Here is a 17,591-nt window from a genome sequence, read left to right on the forward strand (position 1 = left end):
AACTACGTCCTATCGACAATCTTTGAAATTTACAGTTAGGTTAAATAAGAATAATGTTGCTCGAGAACTGAGTCAAAATCCTGTGATTTAGATTTAAAGGGATAAAAATCTAAGAAGAGCTTACAAATAGCTGTATTATCTATAAATTGTTTTAAAAAATTGAATTCTGCCAAGCCCATTCAAATTGAAACAAAAAATAGCCAAAAACTGATTACCGTTACCTTACTTTAGTCACAAAATCCAAAGCAAGAGGGGAAAATTAAAGATAAAATAATCTTGTAAAATGAATGTTACTGTGGTTACAGTTTTCTCCTCAGAAATAAGTGTTTATACAAATTCTGTACATGGATAGATGGCAAAGTTGAAGCCATAGCAACAGTAATGTGTTTAAACCAGTGCATAACATAGGGGCCTGATTCACCAAGGTATTTAAGCATGTTCCTAATGAGTAATCCGATTGAAGTCAGTGCCTTACAAAATTGGGGTTTTATTTTGTAAAGGCAAAAAAATCACTACAGTTTGAACCTCTCTAGTCTGGCACCCTCGGGACCTAATTGTTGCCGAATGAGAGAATTTGCTGAACCATGGGAGGTCAATATTCTTTATCAGCTTTACCAACACTTCCACTGCTTACTGGGCTCTTAGAAGATGTTTATAGATAAATTACAGCTAAATACCAGCACAGTACAGTGAGAGCCATGACTGGTGCCTGTAAACAAATTTAATGGGACCACAGGAAACTTGGCTGCAACCAGGATATGTAGACAGCCAGCTAACTAAACTCCTGATGGACTGTGAATGTTGCTGGATTAGAGGGGTTCAACCTGTATTAAGATGTTGCTGATATAGCACTGTGAGCCACTTCTTAGTATTTAATATGTTTGTTTTAAAGACTTAAATAGAACTGGAAATCAGTAAGATGCAAAAGAGGGGATGTGGTTATTGCTTGTTTGAGAGAGAACCTGGAATATTTGGTGATGGTTGAAGGCATGTGAAAGTAGGTGTTATCAGTTGTGAAAGTTGAAGCTGAATGAATTTTCAAATGTAATGGTAGTTACTCATGTTTCTTTTATTTGGGACTTTGGCTGTTACACTTTTTGTTAAATAGAACTTTGACAAAGAAAAGCTGAGATGAAAATCTGTGTGAAACTGAAGAAAACGAAGTTACATTTTTATCCAGAGGATGTCGCCACAGTACAGAGAGTTAGAGTTCAGAAATGTGAAAGTAATTTATGATTTGACTTTTGCTGTTCAGCTAAGGGTACAATCTGATCATGCAGACTTGTACTCATGTGAGTGATCGCATCAACTTCAATATACACAATTCAGAAATAAGATCAGTGTGTCAATAAACCATATGGACATATTCTAGTGATGGAAGCTATTTAATGACCTAACAAATAATATGTATTATGGTTTTATGACTCCTTCCCCATTTTAAAAAGCTTAATATGTATCTAATAAGTGATAATGCTGATCACTTGCTGCTAAGTATCTTCCATGGGAGTTGTGGATCCTTAGGAGGCTGCTGAGGCCTGTCCTTGAACCACAAGTTCTATTACAGTGAGAATAGATGTTTCCAGGTATGGCAGGAGGCTGTTGACCAGGTCTGGAAGCCAGTCTCTCCTTTCTCCTGCACCTCATACTTTCCTCAGTTTGTCATCAGGTAAGTTCAAAATGAAGGGGACTCTTGCTTATGACTTCTATTTTGAGTGATCCTGGGCGAGTGTTTCCCAGGTGTCAATGTCATTACTGCACTTCTCTAAGTTATCCTTCAGCAAGTGCTTCCATTGTCCTCCTGTGGTACAATACCCTTCTTTCAGCTGAGAGAACAGGACCTGTGTTGGGAATCAATTGTCTGGCAACTGGGCAAATTGACTAATCCAATCAAGTTGCTGAGGGATGATCATTGCCTCAATACTGGTGTTCTTTGCCTATTCCAGAACGCCAATGTTGATGTGTCTGTCTTCCCATCTGATCTTTGAGATCTTGCAGAGGCGGTATTGGTTCAAGTGCCTGTAGGTTGTCCAGGTTTCAGAACCATACAACAATGTAGGGAGAATAACAACTTGACAAACAAGAAGCTTAAGTTCTGTTCAGATATCATGATCTTCAAAAACCCTGTGCCATGAACAAGCAAAGGTTGCACTGGAACAGGTCAGGGGGTGTTGTATTTCTTCCTCAATATCTGCCTTGGATGAAAGATGACTTCCAAGGCAGTGGAAGTGGTTGACGTTCTCCAGTACTTCTCCATTGATTTTAATAGATGGAGCATGTGGTACTTCATTCGGAGAGGGCTGAATGGAGCACATTGGTCTTCTTGATGTTGACCATGAGACCCAAGAAATATGTAATCATCAGAAAACATGTTCAGGATAGTTTGAAAATCTTCCTCGAGTGGGCAAAAGCAGCGTTGTCATCAGCATACTGAAGTTCTGATGGATGCTACTGATAGATGTGGTGGAAATCTTATTCGTAGCTTTCAGACTGCAAAGCCTGAACAGCTTTCCAGCCATGCTATAAATGATTTCAGTGTCAGCTGTAAGCTTCCTTGCAATTAGGTAAAAAATGACAGCAAATTAAAACTTCAAACATGGTTGGAGCGATGATGCAGCCCTGTTTGACTCCTGTTTATACTTTGAAAGATTCACTCTGTGAGCCAGTACTACTTAAAACAGTTGCTTTCATGTTGTCATGAAGCAGCTTTAGGACATTTATATTTTTATCGCAATGTCCAGTTTCTGAAAGTACGGTTCAGAGGGCACAGAGGTTCACTGAATCAAAGTTAGATTGATGAAAGCCATATACAGTGATTTGGTTTTGCTCCTGACACTTTTCTTGCAGCTACTGTGCTATGAAGATCATATCCATAGTTCTGCAACCTGGTTGGAAACCACTCTGTGACTCTGCTAAAATTTCTTCTTACAAGATCAGAAGGTGAGTTGCAAGGATCTGTACCACAACTTTACCTGCTCATCCTTAAAATCTGAATAAAGGAAGAGATAATGAAATGAGGGATGCCCTGATAGTCTCCCTTTTCAAGAAAGGGGATAAAGTGGATTCTGGAATCTATGGTGGTATCTCTCTCCTTGTCATTGTAGGCGAAGCTGCCAATTAGTTCTCATCCACCATCTTCAACGATTTCAGTGGGGATCCCACCTGGACCTGCTGCCTTGTTGTTGTTGTTGTTGTTCTTTGTGCTTAATCACACGCAAATTGGGAAGGTCTCCAAGCATACGCCTAGGAGGTCGTTGTGGGATTTGCTCAAGGACTTCATCTGCAACCATGGAATTACAGTTAAGGAGATCTTCAAAATATTCTTTCTAGTGAATAATGATGGCTTTGTTGTCCATAAGAAGTGTGGCTCCATCCTTAGAGCGAGCAGGATTCATGCCATAACAAGCTTGCTTATAGACGGCCTTAATATCACTGAAGAAACCATGTGTGTTGTGGATGTCCGTGAGACATTGGAGTTCTTGCACTTTCTCAGTCCACCATTTGTTCTTGAGTTCTTTGGTTTTACATTGTACTTCCGCCCTTGCCTTGTCATGAGCATCTCTCTTGGTATTACAGTTTGTCATTCTGCCAAACTGGAAATGCCAGTCTCTTCTTGTTGACGAATTGCTCAATTTCAGCAGCATTCTTATCAAACCAGTCTTGATGTTTTCTGATTTGGTAGCTTATCATTTTCTCTCAAACATTAATGATTACTAATTTCATCTGGCTTCGGTGTTCCTTGATTTTCTTCTGGAAACTTTGATGAAAGCTTTTCTTCTAAGACTGCTTGTAAGTGGTCACACTTAATGGGGACCTTCAGATCTCAAACCTGCAGCTTGCTCCTGACTGGCTTCTTTTGCAGCCTCCATTTGGGGATGATCTTAATTTTCATTGTGGATCGAATAAGGAAATGATGAGTCCAGCAATCATCAGCACTCCTCGTTGCTCTTGTGAGAAGTATGTCACTGCAGTCTCAGGCACAAACTAATGCTTTGACCGGGGAAGTCTCCAACATGTTTTGAGCTTGTCTGGGTGTCAGAAAAGGCTGTTGGTGGTGACAAGTGCATGTTCAGTACATTTGGTCAAGAACAGCATTCTATCTGAGTTACTTTTGCCAACTCATTCTTTCCCAGTTGTTCCTTTCCACAGGTCTACTGAATGTCAGTAATGTATCTAATAAGTACCATAGACCAGGTAATAAAACTTGGGTGTCCCCTGTCCTATTCCATGCCTTTCTCTAAAGAAGGGCATAGATTAGTCTTAATAAACTCATATGATCTCTGTTATCCTTGCTCTTGATTTCCTCTCTGTTTATGCTGTACACCAGTGGTCAGCAATCTTTCCAAGGCAAAGTGCTGAAATTTGACCTTTTGACCTCTATGTATGGTTGGAGTTGACTTTGTGAGGGACGTTAGGAAACATCTTTCAGTCACGAGCTCATCTCACCAAAGGATTGTGTGTGTGTTTTTAAAACAAGGCACCATGTTTTGTGGCACCCTGCAGGGTGTTAGCTGTTCATGCGTAAAGGGCACTGCATTTACCTTCCTGAGACATGTAGCACGAGTCAAACACAGTGGTTTGCACCTCCATGGTCCAGCACACTCAGGACCTGATAGGTCCCGAACAAGATAATTTGCAGGACCAGGAGAAGTCCAGTGCTTTTACCCCAGGTGGCCCTGAGATTCCAGGCTTCCTGGAGTCTGCCATGGGGCTCCAGACCTGTGCACCTTGGGCTGTGACAAGGCTCTGGCAGGTGGAGACTTTGGTCCCAGCTCCATGCCTGGTCGAAAAGGGGTGCTGATGACCATTAAACTCATTTGTTTATTATCACACACAGAGTAAATAATTGTTACCTGGAGGAAGCAACAGCAGTGCATATCTCTTTCAAGGACAGAGAGAGAGTGAACTCTATGAGCTTTCTATGTGTAAAACTTTTATAGAAAGTAAGACAGATTTATATGATATATAGTGTTTTGATCCCTTTGAGGGCTGTGCTCCTGAATGCTGTGAAGTTGCTGTAGCTGAGGTCAGTTTTACTCTGTGTTACTCTGACGGTAGTCTGAGCCTTTGCTGGGGAAAACCAGAGCTTCTGGCCCAGCAGAAAAGGGCAAGATAGGTGGACTCAGTGGTATGGACAGATTATTGGGTGACAGTTTCAAGGGGACCTCTGTGATCCAACCTGTCACAACTTTGTATCATGAAATCTCATTCTCAAATAAGTTTAGAGAGGTTGGATATTAGCTTTGTAATAGCTGAAGGAATGTAAATTAAGGCTACTGATAAACAGAACAGTGAGTTTGTGGGGAAGCATTTAGTACTGTACCATAGATATTAATATTTGTGTTGAGCCCTTTAGTAGTAAATGTATTAGGTTCCAATTTTTGCCTGGCTCTTATGCAGGTGTACTGTTTGCAAAGCAATGGGTGCAAGGCATTTTCCTTTCTCTGTTATGCAGACCGTATAAAGATCAGGCTCAACTCTTATTCCCTCCAGACTTTGCAGTGTGTGCATGGGGCCCCAAAGATGGTGAGAGAGGTTATTGGGCTGTTTAATCTGTCTGGCCATGGGAGTAAGATACCTCCTATGAAGGAGGTGGGGGATAGTAATGAATGTGAGTCCCCTGCATGCCCAGCATGGTGTTGGTCCTGGTTGATGTAGAAGGGAGTACTGCCACCAAGGCAGGATGGAATTTTTGGTAGAGAAGGAAGTGGAAGGAGGTGGGATGAAGGGAGAGTCAGGGACAGGGACACAAAAGACCCAGCAGTTCAGCGGTTAGAATACTCCCCTTTTAATATGGAGCAAAACGTGTTCAAGTTCCTTTTCTGGTTGATTTTGCACAGGGACTTGAACCTGTCTCCCCCACATCATAGCTGAGTGCTGTAACCATTGGGATCTGGACGCTCTCTTGTCCACCTAGTGAACATGCTATTATTTAAACAAAATGGAACAGCTGCATTAAGCCATGTATGTGCTAGAGACTCCCTCTATTGCCCTGGTGTTAGTGCACTATGCATAATAGGGACTTGAACTTAGGGCCCTCACCTGTGATGCAGGAGACCAAACTACTAAGTTATTGGCTCTTCAGAGGTCTGTGTCTCTCTCTCTCTTTCTTAAAAACAAAAAAAAGAAACAACAACAAACATAATTAAAAGATTTCAGGATCAAGATTTCTCCAGTAAATGGGGAAACGGAGAGAGTATTTCTCTCCAAACTCTAATACAGTAATACGGGGAAACTGGCTAATAAAATATGACAGTTACTTGAGCTGGGGTCAGCATCCAGCCCTGTTCTGCCCCCCAGACATGCAGCAGCCAGCCCTCGCTGGTTAAACGGCCCTAGGGTAGCCAAGGTAGCTGTTCTCAGCTGGGCAACTGGCTGCTCAGCATGTCAGTTAACCGAATGTGCTGGTTATCCAGGTGCCGAATAACCAGGCTTTTACTGTATGAACAAGCTGTAGGGAATTCAGAAAGTCGGATTGAAAAATGTGGGGCGATCTCAATCGCTTTGTTTATGATAGACATCTAAAAGGATTTTACTTCAGTTTGGCTAAGCAATTACTACAATGAGACAAATCCAAATGCATTTGAAGGGTTTACACCTGATCTCTCTTAAGAGGTTTCCATGGGGCACATTACTAGAGTATTCAACTGTTTGTGAATGAAGAATTATTATTTGTAAGGGTAAACAGGGATATAACTAGGAATTCTGGAATAAATAAATTTAAGAAAGGGAACATTTGGATTATCAAGAAGAAGTTTTCAGCACTGAGATCTATTAAGTCACATACAGTAGTCTTTCAAGGAGACACTAGACACTGATAAATGTACAGTAGGGGTCACTCCAGCACCAGTAGGTTTAATTAGTTCACTGTCCTAATGTATGATCTTAATCTCTGAATTCTGTGATTCTACATGTCCTCCTGATAGTGTGAAAGTCATGAGAAGACAGTTCGGAATATTAAGTTTGTTCCCATCACTCTACAATATCTTCCGAGACCTCACAAAATCAGATCAGACCTGAGTACAGGATGAACAAGGTGCCCTGAGCAAGAGCAGACAGTTTATGCTGGCATATTTATGAGTCATCAGTCATCATGTCTGCTTCTCTGCTCTCTGTGCAAGAAGAATTTCTGCAGTTTGTTCCTGCTTCCCAACCGTGGTGGATGTGCAGAGAGATAATTGAACTGATTTTTTTCTTCTTGTACATCATCAGCAAAATTATTTTCCTAGTTAAAGTAAGTTACATCGGTGCAAGCCAAATGAAGGCAAAGAGGTGGGCACAGTTATAATTCAGGACATAATCTGTAGATGATGATGCACAGGTAAAAATGAGGACTTAGTTTGGACTGTAGACCTTCATAATTCTTGATGGGTGGGAAGTAAAACATGTTGGTTGACTTTCTGATCCCAGGATGAATTTGCAGTGCCAGTCAGAGGCAGAGGGAAGTGGTAATTATTGTTGTACTTGTAAAATGAGCATATTTTATGGGTTAATTGAGACAATCAAGTTTGATTGCTCAGTTTTGTATGATTGCTTAACTGAACACAAAAGTTAATTCAGACCTGTTGTTTGGCAGTATGCTGGAGATGCAGACAATCATTTGAGATAAGCCCAATGGCCATATTCCAAAAATTATACTCATGTGGATTCCTTTGAAACCTCTTCTGGGAGCATCCGAGGAGGGAGGAAGACCTCTATGTGGAAACATAATCCAGTTCTGGCATGACCAAGGGCAGACAGAGACTTGGACGGGGATGGCTTTGGTGGAGGTTTCTGGAACACAGACCTTTGAAATGAATAAATGGTCAGTCCTGTCCCACATAGAGAAGGAATACTCTGGGAAATCACAGGTAGGGCTTGCAGGAGCATGGGCTCTCCTTCCACCCAGCTTGATGTTGTCAGGGCTATTTAATTAAGCAAGAGGAAGCTAGAAGGTTAGGTAGAGTTTGTGTATCTGCCTTCTCTATTAGTTAATCCATTTCTTGAGCTGTTCTATTCCTGGTCACTAATAAATAACGGTTTTGGTTTTTGTTTTGAAAGGGCTAAACTGTGTACTTGCATACTTTTTGGGTTAAAAAGCTCCCAAGAGAGAAGATGCTTGCAGGGAGCCAGGTCAAATAGGCTTTGCTAAAGATACTGGAGTGAACAATGCAGGGTTGGCCAACCAGTGAGAAATGAAGAGCCACAGACAGAGTGCAGAAGGCCACGTGGATAGAGTGCAAAGAGCCACGTATTATATATTTATTTTAATCTATCTGTATGTATAGATAGATAAAAATAAATATATAATAAGTGGCTCACTACCCTTCCCCTCCCCCAGAGCCAGGCAACCCCAGCCGCCCACTCTAAGCCTCTCCCACTTCCCCAAAGCCAGACACCCCCAGCCTGCCCCTCTCTAACTCGATGCCAGTGACTCATCAGAGCCACCGCCACCACTGCTGCTGGCTCAGAGCTGCTGCTGCCACATACTTCTCCCACCAAGTGCTGGGGCACATGGAAAAAGCAGTGGATGGCATTTCCGATGTGTAGCTCTGAAGAGGAGCTGCATTTCATGGCTCAAAGAGCTTCATGTGGCTCAGGAGCTACGGTTGGCCACCCCTGGAATAACGGATGCTGAAGCCTGAAGACTCCATCTACACTAACCCCCTCCATCAGTCTACTTTACATGACTTCAGCTACACGATTTGTGTGTTAAGTCAGCATACTTACTGCAGCATCTTGTGTGGGGTAAACTCAGCAGGGGCTGCTCTCTTATTGATGCTGGCTACTCTTCTTATGTTGGTGGAGTACTACCATAGATGCGAGAGTTCTCAGACCTCAATTTATTGTGTCTAAGCAGACAAGATAAATCAACATCTTGTGGATCAGTCACTTCGGTCTTGATTCCTGTCATAATGGAGACAAGCTTTAAGAGTGGTACAGTCACTGTATTGCTCCTTAAATAAACTGAAAGCTCTGGGCCTATCTGTAGGAAAGGCACACTCCCAAGAAACAGTACAGGGCCACAAGGCATAACATGCTGTGCATTAGTAAATAAAGAGAATCTTAATCCAGAGTGGGCACTCTGGGTCCTAGGAGGTTTATCACGGGCTTTCAAATGCTGACTTTTCTTAATAGATTTTCACTGCACAATTTGTGAACTTGAATATAGTTTTGACAGCAGTTTTGTAATTGTTCCATTAGCTGTGTCACTACTTTTATCTGTCATCAGAAGAATATCAGTATGTCTTTGTCTATTATGCTCAGCCTAGCAGAGGACAGATTGAGCTCGGAAGGCAAGTATAAGGAGCAGCTTTTCTCCTTGATCTGTCTAACCTCCTTTTCGTGGTCATGTGGCTTACACAAACACATTGGAAAAAAGGGAAAGAAAGAGTCCTAGTGTTAGAAGAGCTATTCAAGACTTAAAAATACCTTGAGGTGAGAAGGGTCAGCACAAATGTGTCAATACTGAAAAATGGTTTGATCTGGGCGTGCCTTAGATACCGAGTGAGGTAGAATGAAGAATGTGGGCACAGTGTTTTCATGACTGCAAACAAGAAAGGAACCTGTTAAAACTTTTGAAAAAGTGAAGCAAGTCTTTTTCCTGCTTTGGTTAATGCCCTGCAGTTTCCTTACTCCCTTTGTACCCTGTTTGTGGGGATTAGCCTATCTGGTAATGCAAGGACTGGGAATTCTCACTATGCAGGAGCTCTAGAGGAAGTGGGACATCTAGTCACAATCTAGCCTTTAGTGTATGTTTACGGTTGTTTATTATCTTTGGACTGACTGTGGTGTCAGGATGCTGTCATCCCCATCTAGTTACAAAATTTCATTGCATTTAAATTAAGTACTCAGCTGCATTTGAGCATACAGGACCCAAAATGTTAATGGTTTATTCTAGTGTGCAGTGGAGTTGTAGCCTGATTGGACCCAGAATATTAAAAAGACAAGGTGGGGGAGGTAAGAGCTTTCTTGCCATCAGAAGTTGGTGCAATAAGAAACAAGCTTTGTGCAGCTCAAAAGATTTTCTTTTTCCAGTAGAAATTTGTCCAATAAATTTGTCCATCTTGCCCACCTTATTGGCCTAATAATTTACTATTGTAAGTGTTACATAATTATTTAAGGCCAGAAATTGATTGGCAACACTATGAAAGACTGACATTTATCAATGGTTGCTGTTGCTTGTTCTTGGTTGCTGTTGCTTGTTCTTGGTTGCAGCAGGGTTTTATTTTAAAAAGTAAAAACCAAACCCAAATAGATTTTGCACGTTCTGGTCTCAGACTGAAGTACCAATTTACAGTGCGGGCTAAAAATTGCTGGGAGAATTAGTGCAACATGGCATGCAGTTAAAAGAGCAAGCCTAGATTCTGAAATAAAAACAGCAAGTAAAAAGCTCCTGCATGGATTTCAAAGGGGATCACACTTCAGAAAAAAAGGAAGAAGAGGACCACTCTGCTTTAAAGGAAGGGAAAAGTGTGAATAAATAGAATCACAAGAAAAGCCTCAATATGTTAGCTATAACTACATGTGTTGCTGTGAATAGGGATGTTAATGGTTAACTGGTAAGCCTCATCTTAAATGGGCCAGGGGGTTGCTCCCGCCCTGTGGGTCATTGTGGGCAGGGATGCTGGGCTGGAGTGGCCCCCTTGTTGAAGCGCCCTCACTTGGAACACACCTGAAACTGGGGCTGCTCTGCCTGATTGAAGTGCCTCTGGCCTTCCGTGTTCCCCGCTTGGGCTGCTCTAGCCTCATTGGAGTGTGCAGGCAGGGATGCTCCAGCTGGGTCAGAGCAGCCTGTGCCCCTGATGTACTGCAAGTTCACACCTCCAGATCTACTGATGACAATACAACTCAGCCTGCCTGACTGAGCTAACCTCGTTATCCCCAGCCTTGCTCTGGCCTATTTATACCTGGCCTTGCAGATTTCCAGGACCAGCATCTGAAGAAGTGAGTTAACTCACGAAAGCTCATGCTCTAAACTTTTCTGTTAGTCTATAAGGTGCCACAGGACCCTTCGTTGCTCTGCAGTCAGAGGGGGGCTGTCTGGGAGGCTGTTCCAGACCTGCTGAGCTGGAGCGGTGTCCCTAGCTGCCGTCCCTTTAATTGGCTAACTGGTTAAACCTACTGTGTAACAATCTTACCAATTAAACAGGTTTTTACACCTATGGTTGTGGTTAATGTTTATCTGATACCTGGTATCAGGCTGCCTGGAGTTGCTCATGACTGAGAGCCTACCTCAGGGTAGACAGTCAAAAGGAGGGCAGACACCAAAGATTGTTGGCAGTATTCTGTTATATATTTTATAGAGTTTGTGTGTTTTGATCAAAAATTCCTCCTAACTGGTAAGAGTTAGGGCCACCAAATTCGGCATACTGCTTCCTCACGTTATAATTTAAAGCAACATAAAGGTTTCATTGTGCCAGGAAGGCAGGATAGCCGTGGCTACACTAGCACCCCCTTTTGAAAGGGGGATGCTAATGGGCCACTTTGGCAGATGCTAATAAGGCCCTGCCATACATATGCAGTGCCTCATTAGCATAATGGCGGCCACACGCGTTTTAAAAGCGCCACTTTTGAAACGCGCGTTACTGGTGTAGACGGGGGCCTTTCGAAAGGACCTCCTGGATTTCAAAAGTCCCTTCTTTCCAAAAAACAATAGGGAAGAAGGGGCTTTCAAAATCCAGGGGTTCTTTTGAAATGCCCCCATCTACACTGGTGGTGCATGTTTAGAAAGCGGCACCTTTGAAACACACATAGCCACCAGTATGCTAAAGAGGCACTGCATATGCATGGCAGCACCTCATTAGCATCCCCCTTTCAAAAGAGGGGTTCTATGGTAGCCACGGCCGACATAGAATCATAGAACACTAGGACTGGAAGGGACCTCGAGAGGCCATCGAGTCCAGCCCCCTGCCCCAATGGCAGGACCAAGTACTATCTAAACCATCCCTGACAGACATCTATCTAACCTGTTCTTAAATATCTCCAGCGATGGAGATTCCACAACCTCCCTTGGCAATTTATTCCACTGTTTGACCTCCCTGACAGTTAGGAACTTTTTCCTATTGTCCAACCTAAACCTCCCTTGCTGCAGTTTAAGCCCGTTGCCTCTTGTTCTATCCTCAGAGGCCAAGAAGAACAAGTTTTCTCCTTCCTTATGACACCCTTTTAGATACCTGAAAACTGCTATCATGTCTCCCTCAATCTTCTCTTTTCCAAACTAAACAAGCCCAATTGTTTCAACCTTTTTTCATAGGTCACATTCTCTAGACCATGGGTGTCCAACCTTTTGGCTTGCCTGGGAAGCATTGAGTGAAGAGGAATTGTATTGGGCTGCATATAAAATATATACTGTAGTTAATGTATATAAATCACATATTAATGTTAAAAGTTTACGATCTTGTGGGGCCACATTACTAGCTGTCCAGGGCCGCATGCGGCCTGTGGGCCGCGGGTTGGACACGCCTGCTCTAGACTTTTAATCATTCTTGTCGCTCTTTTCTGGACCCTTACAAAACCAAATGCCAAAGAGAGAGAATCACCAAATCAAGTACATTGCTCAAAATTAACTTAACTGAGCAAATGTTAAGAGACTAACTCAAGATGAGCCAGAAAAATAGGGTGAACCTGAAATAGGATTGCATACATACATATCAGATATACATATCTCATGTAACTGGAAGGGACCTTGAAAGGTCGAGTCCAGTCTCCGGCACTCACAGCAGGACCTATCACCATCCCTGATAGGTTAGATTAAAAGACAAATCTGCCTTAGAACCTTAAAAGGACCTCTCCAGGCCTGAACTTGCATCCCTCAATAAACCTTACAGAAAGGAAAAATCTGCAGTAGTGCTCTGTTTCTGATACAGCTAAATCCATGCTCAAGGTTTGAAACCTAGAAGAAGATATTAGAAATATGTCCTATAAATAAAAATATTAGAAAATGTCCTATAAGAAGTCCTAAGCAGGCCTGAGTGCCCAGATGGAAGTTTCCATTCCAGTAATACAACCACTGTGGTACAGCCCAGAACCCCACAGACATAAACACTAGATGGCTATGCTGGCCTTAATACCTACACTTGAGCTGGAACCTAGGGAACCAGTGAACAGGGCTTCAGCCTCATGAGAATACTTGTGAGGTGTAAGGATGAAAGTCAAGTTTGAATAGTCACCCAGCAGTGCAAGTGCATTATCCATTAGTAATGGAATGTGACACTGTCATAGAGGTTCATTACAAAGCCATACTCCTCCTTCAAAACAAAAAGCAGTCAAGTAGCACTTTAAAGACTAGCAAAATAGTTCATAAGGTGAGCTTTCGTGGGACAGACCCACTTCTTCAGACCATAGCCAGACCACAACAGGCTCAATATTTAAGGCACAGAGAACGAAAAACAGTAAGCAAGGAGGACAAATCAAAAAAAGATAATCAAGGTGAGCAAATCAAAGAGTGGAGGGGTCGGGGGGGAAGGTCAAGAATTAGACTGAGCCAAATATGCAGACGAGCCCCAATAGTGACTCAGAAAGTTCCCATCACGATTTAAACCATGTGTTAATGTGCCGAATTTGAATATAAAAGCCAGCTCGGCTGCTTCCCTTTCCAGAACGGTGCGATAATTCTTCTTCAGTAACACACATACCTTTTAGGTCATGGACAGAATGCCCCACTGCATTGAAATGTTGACTAACTGGTTTGTGGATCTGGAGTGTTTTGATGTCTGTTTTGTGCCCATTGTTTTGATCAAGTGGTTCCTCAGTTTCTTTTTTGTAGTGTGTGCTGTCAGTGATTTCAGTCATGTGGAGAAAAGATTTCAGTTATGGACATAACTAAAATAACTATGGAGGATATGCCCCATTTTTAGAAATAAAGGTAGATTTCCTGAAGATTATCCTGTATCCCTGATGAAAAATACTCCTGTTCTTTACTCACTGTGAATTCTGTTATTTCTGGGTTCCAGAAATGATTGCTTTATATCACTGGAGAGGGGACATTCCAGCACTATATTCTAGCTTTGGATTGTTCCCAGACACTGGTTTCCAAAATCACAACACCATTTTGTATGGGAAATGTATTTTAGGTACTACTTAATTTTTTTAAATTAGTTTTTAATGCTCCAAATACTTCCTAGTTGAACTCATGATAGCAAGCCCTTTACTTTGCAGGTATGGTGATACAAACAAGATTTTAATCTCAAAGATTTCTAAAATATTTTCTTTCAGCTAGTTGTATTGTATACAATTGACCACACAGGATATTCTCGAAAGGTGTTGGTATCATGAGCTCAACTCCGAAGGTCTTGGAGCCTAAGACAGTTAATATGCGAAGAATGGCATTCATGTGGAATGACCAGTTTGACTCATTTATGGCTTCACAACTGGTGACAATGCATGTTAAATCTAACGTAGATAAAATTGTTAAACCACTTCACACCATCATATGTACTTTATATGTTGAAATCACTGGCTTTGCTACATTGAAAGAATAATGGAAACCCAAATTCATATATTTATACCACAGTTTACCGTCATGAATGCTCTCTAAATATTTCTGTACATTACCTAATTTGGTTTTATTTTTTATTTACGCATATGTACATGGCTGTATTTTAATACCTCTTGTATTTAGTGTACAGTAGGGTCTCAACATTTGTGAGGGTTCCATGTTTAGAACCCTCACGAATGTTGATTTTTCACGTATGTGAGGGGTGCCCTGGCTCCGGGGGAAGTGGTGGTTGCCGGCACTCCTGCCCAGTGCCCTGGGGCAAGGGGCGGCTGTCACTGCTCCTGCCCAGGGCACTGGGGGAAGTGGCGGCTGCCAGCCCTCCTGCCCAGAGCCCCAGGGGAAGCGGCAGCTGCTGGCTTTCCTGCCTGGGCCCCCAGGGGAAGCGGTGGTTGTCGGCATTCCTGCCTGGGGCCCCGGGGGAAGCAGCCACTTGGCCGCTAGCGAATAATGTTCACGAATCTTGAGATGCTACTGTATTTCTTATTTGCTCCCCCATCATTTACAAGAATCCTAAAAGGCAAACTTAAATCAGTAATGCATTTAAATATGCCAATATTCATGCATTTTTAGTTCACATTGATACAATAACTTAGAGTAATGCTGCTAGTTATGATCATTGTTCAGAATTTACACCAGTGAGAATTTCACATGTGGCACAAAGGACACTTGTCTGTGCTCAAGAGAGATCAATTTTATTTGGCATTCTGTATTTATGATCCTTAGTCACAAATTATTGGAATCAATGGACCCAAGTCACTGCTCAGAAGAAGTTGTTGGTTAAGATTTCTGACCAAGTTGGTGCCATCTCACTTTATTTGGACATATGACTTTTCAAGCCATTTGCTATGAATTTAGAATAAGATCAGGGATTAAGAATTGGGGGTAACTGTGTTCAATTTTATTTAAATAAAGGAAAGAAAAATGGTCTGGTTGTCAAAAGACCAGATTGGAAGTCAGGCCTACAATGAAATTTTGACCCTACTGAAGTCAATGACAAAATTCTTTGAGTTGAGGGGTCCAACATATCACCTCTAGTTTCTGTGGACAGCTCTGCTATTGATTTTAAGATTTGAACTTGCAAAGTGATCCACACGGCAGACCGTTATATCCCTGGGGGATCCCTGTGAAGGCAAAACGATTCTTATGGGGCTGGGTCCTTGAGGTATAAACTGGTGCAAATCACTTGGCTCTTTCCCGCTGCCTTTCTTTCCTCCTGAGTAAAATTGAGATTGTTACCTGCCTTATGTATCTTGCAGAGTGTTGAGGGTATGTCTACACTGCAAGCAAAGTGGGGATTTCAGCTTAGGTAGGTATACCCATGCTATCTTGCTTTTAGCAAGCATGGGTAAAAATAGATCTGTAGCTGTGAGGTTACAGGCTGCAGTACAGGCTAGCTACCACAGTGCAAGCCCTGCATGATGTTTAGAGTACAGTAAACTCAGTTTTAACCAGTATTCAAGTAACCGGACTTCTCAGTTAACTGCTATTATATCCCATGTGTGAGCGGCCAGCGGTTCCTCCGCTTTCCTTCCCAGAGCAGCATGGCCATGCGCGAGCCACCCAGAACAGCTCCCTACACAGTGCCCCACCCAGAGTGGCTTGTGACACAGCCATGCACAAGCTGGCTAGAGCGGCTTATCACACGGAGAGAGGCACAGGCGGCTGTTCATGAGTCTGCCAAAGTGGCTCCCCCATGTGGCACGGTGACCAGTCCAGAGTGCTTGGCACAGTACCCCACCTAGAGCAGCTTGTGGCATGGCCATGTGTGAGCTGCCCAGCGTGAATCCCGGTGTGGTGTGGTGTGGTGTTGTGTGGTGTCCCGCCCAGAGCATACTGGAAAATCTGGCATATTGGAATATCTGGCAAGCTCCTGGTCCCGGGGCTGCTAGACGTGAGAGTTCACTATGATCTGATTGCTAGCTGTGCTGAATCCCATGCCACCACATCTATGCTGCTGTTTCTACCTGTGCCAGCTAGATTAAAATTAATATGGTACACCTACCAATGCTGTGATTGCTCCTTAATGTGCGGTATAGACACACCCTTGATGTTTGTAATGCAATTTCAGCTGTTTATAGGGAAGACATTGGAGGAATGGAAAAATGCGCTAATATAATAATAATAATGTTGTGTATAATGGCTGTCAAACCTAAACATCTGTCAGACTGGCTGTGTGTCTTTATGCTTAAGTCTGTAGTGAATTTGTGTGAGAAGTGTGTCCAACTGTCTGTTCCAAAGAGTATTCTCACAATGTAGGAAGGATGATTCTACAGTCTCGCTAGGTAGTGGGTCCTTGATCTAGTCTCCTCTCTTGAGTCTCTTCTGAGATTGTGTGCCATATTCTCAGTGCCCAAGTTAAAAAGTTAAAATCTGTGGGCTCTTAGCTAGTGCTGTGACAGCTAAGAAACAGAAAGGAATGCACTGGAATGTGTATTCTGGAGCCAGTGCAGCTGAGCAGAATTTGATTTATGACATGTAAATTTGATTCATTTTCTGCATAACTTCATGCTAAATATTTCTTCACCATCTAATAATTTACAGAACTTTAATTAGTAAATTATAGTTTCTCCCCAAATCAAGTTTTCAGCTTGTTGTATTACTAATGATAAAGACAGCAGTAGGGAATTTCATGCCAGGAGGCACTTTGTGGAATCATCTGTCACTGTACGTTTCTAGTAGATTTTTTCAGATGAATTTTTTTACTTTAGTCACATTGTTTAACCAATCACAGGTGATCTTTCTAAGGCATTAATTTCCCCTTCCCGGTCAGCTTCACATTGCAAATAACTCAGTGTCACAATTGTAGATTCATACCAACAATCTTGTGTAAGGTGGGCGATGAACAGTATCTGGGGCATTGAATTTTGTCTTGCAACATATCATCATGTTGCTGGCCTCCAAAGTTGACAACATCCAGCTGTGCAGAATCATCGGCTGAGATTCTATTGCAATAACCACAAAATCTAATTCTTTGATAGTATGTTAGCAAAGCAAGAAAAATAAATGATTCCTATTTTGTTAGCTCCCTGGAGAGTTAGGAGACTCTACTTCAGTATGGAGATGAACACTGATGATCTTACTTTAAACACACATGCAGTCCCATTAATTCCAGTAC

At 42.3% G+C, this 17,591-nt stretch overlaps 2 protein-coding genes across 3 annotated transcripts in view; one reads left to right on the plus strand and one right to left on the minus strand.

Annotated features, from left to right (window-relative positions):
* Positions 1-17,591, minus strand: part of SCCPDH (saccharopine dehydrogenase (putative)) — a 406,234-nt gene that overhangs the window by 282,168 nt on the left and 106,475 nt on the right. The window lies entirely within an intron of this gene.
* The window catches only part of LOC142011125 (histone-lysine N-methyltransferase SMYD3-like), a 412,110-nt gene that overhangs the window by 73,569 nt on the left and 320,950 nt on the right, over positions 1-17,591 (plus strand). The gene's annotated exons all lie outside the window — the stretch shown is intronic.

This window comes from Carettochelys insculpta, chromosome 3 (genome assembly GCF_033958435.1).
Source record: "Carettochelys insculpta isolate YL-2023 chromosome 3, ASM3395843v1, whole genome shotgun sequence".
Classification (NCBI taxonomy): Eukaryota; Metazoa; Chordata; order Testudines; family Carettochelyidae; genus Carettochelys; species Carettochelys insculpta.